General features: G+C 41.4%; 1 pseudogene; it reads right to left on the bottom strand.

The window, feature by feature from the left end:
* Positions 1 to 944: 944 nt before the first annotated feature.
* Positions 945 to 2,367, bottom strand: LOC122218520 (annotated as a pseudogene).
* Between the last annotated feature and the right edge of the window lie 273 nt (positions 2,368 to 2,640).

Below are 2,640 nucleotides of genomic sequence, written 5' to 3'. Positions count from 1 at the left end.
AACAAATCACAATTTATTCTGAATGTTTCTCAGTAGTCTTTGTTTCCAAATAGAAATATTAAATGGTGGCGAAAAGGGGGGAAAAAGGAACTTTCAGTATTATAAAGGATAAAAGAGAATCAAAACAAATCAAAGGCAACCTGATACAGAGCCCAGTGACCTCTTCGGGATACCTGAAATATAATTAAACTGTATCATCCAGGCTTTTCCAAGTCATCATTCTAAATAAGAGTATTATTTATAAAGAAGTACAAATTGACTTTTATATTCAATGTTGGTTAAATGAAGGTATTCAGTAGTCTTATTATTTTGTAATAAAAGAATCTTCATCTACCCTTCTCTCAGTTTGTGATGATTTATTTCTCTTCTAAATGGAGGAAGGCCTGTGAACCATAAGATGCTGGAACTAAACTGGTTGGCATTAGTGCAATGAATTTTTCTTCTGCTGAAGTATTTTTTTTAAGTTTATTTATTTTTTATTTTGAGAGAGAGAGGGACAGAATGTCCAGGAGAGAGAGAGAGAGAGAGAGAGAAGGAGAGAGAGAATCCCAAGCAAGCTCTGTGGTGTTATTACAGAGCCGACACAGGGCTTGACGTGGGACTCGATGTGACAAACCATGAGATCATGACCTGAGCCAAAATCAAGAGTCGGACACTTAACCAACTGAACCACCCAGGCGTCCCTCTGCTGAAGTTTTAAAGTGAATATATGTTAAACCAAGTTCTTTTGAGATAACATACACCTTGTGCTGTGGTCAGGAACCACTGATGTTACTCTGGAACTGTTACTCTTCTGCTAAACCTCATTATTGCAGAGGAGAAGTGTTCCACCATTTTGATTCGTAAGTAGGTCTTGTCTTCTGAGCTTCAGAGCTGCCCAGGGTCTACCTGTTAGAGAATCAGCACCTCTAATGTAGTTAACAGGCCAGTCATCCATTTTCACCTCAGCAGTCACTGTGGCTTTGAGCTCCTTTGTGGTGATAAGCATCAGTGTTTTCATACCTAGCTTCTGTAGTGACAGCAGGAGCTAAGGGGTCAGACTCCATTACCTCGTAGTAATTGGGTGGCTGGAGATCATTCTTCGTCATTGCTGAGTGATTGCTGGGCTAGGATGACAGTCTCCAGCTTGATAGTGTTGCTGGAATGGTCTGTAGACTAACCCAACTATAGTAACACTGCATTTGAATGTTTCAGAAAACTCTCATATGTAAGACTTGAGGGGAGATTTTGGCTGGTCCTTTGGGTAAACAGGGATGTTTCTGTATTTGCCAAGGCTAGCAAATCTACTTGTGGATGAAGAGTAGGTTTCAACTTGTTACAACAGGACTTGGAGAGCTGAAGTGTAAGTCTGAAAGCTGAGCGTTCGTGTCCCAGAGTGGCTGAGCTCTCCCAGAGTGGTCCCACGCATTGGAGGGCTGGGACTCAGCACAAGGAGATCGCAGGACGAGGCTTAAGTTTCCCTGGTGGTGTTGGCATCTTTCCTCTGGTTCTTATTTTGCTCCAAAATTCTTCGTTGTTTTTGAGTAAATCTCTCATATCCAAAGATAGCATTATCTAAATCCTCATTCACTTGAATTAGCTCAACAGTTACATTTTCATTCTCCACTACCACAAGCACATCCATGATCCCATCCTGTGTCTCCTGACCCATCTTTTATATAAAGTTTCTGCAGTAGCTCTATGCCTTCAAGATTTTCAGACCCAGGAACACGGTGAGTCTGCATCAGTATGGTGGACAGCACCCTCACATTCATTTTCACCATATCTAATTCACTGTGCAATTGTCCAATCTGTTGTGGGACCAGTGTAATAGTAGAGCTCTTGAGAACAATTATAGAAAGAAGAGCTGGTTCAGTAGAATTCAATGAGATCTGAGCAGTCTCTTGTCTTACTGTTTCATCCTTGCATCTGAGGGAGGAAACTGAACACCTTTCTTAAGAAGGTCAAGCTACACTTCTTTCACTTCGCTTACATCCACACCTCCTGGGAGATGCTGTGACCAAATCTTAATGAAATTTAAGAGTCTACTCTGAATGTCTAATGGCAAGATATACCTGGGATTCAGCAGCTTAACTAGATTATCATTAATGAATTCCTTCTTCACAATCAGAGATTGAAAACTGGGACCACAGTTCTGCGTGCACAGATCAGTAAGTGACAAGGTCAGTTGGATTTCTTAATGATTGCAGTTTTGGGAAATCCTTTACTTCAGAGCTTTTATTGCATCTTTTTTGCCCATGATGGGCAGTGTTAATTATGACACACGTGCACGAACTGGCCCCAGTCTTCTGTCTGAATGCTAGCATATGTAGCCTTTTTGTATTTTGGGGTGTTCTGTCCATCACTTGTAGGATACAGATATGACATTGTTTCAGAGGCAGGATTCTGTTCATCTCATAGTAGGCATCAGTCAACATACATGGTCTTCCTAGAAGACCACTTAGGGATCAAGCCACAGAAGCCATTCTGGGTGGAAAGAGTGGTTGGGAAGAAATGGAGAGTCAGAATCTTGTAGCACAGGACGCTACTCCCACAGGATGCTCATGTGTGACCAGTTCCAAATGCTTCAGATTATTGGTGTTCCAGTTTAACTTCCAGACTTGAACTTTTCAGAGTATGCACTGCTATTAGTTCTTTCAC

Source organism: Panthera leo, chromosome B1 (genome assembly GCF_018350215.1).
Source record: "Panthera leo isolate Ple1 chromosome B1, P.leo_Ple1_pat1.1, whole genome shotgun sequence".
Classification (NCBI taxonomy): Eukaryota; Metazoa; Chordata; class Mammalia; order Carnivora; family Felidae; genus Panthera; species Panthera leo.
Note: the sequence above shows the minus strand (reverse complement) of the source record. Positions and strands in the feature narration are given on the sequence as shown.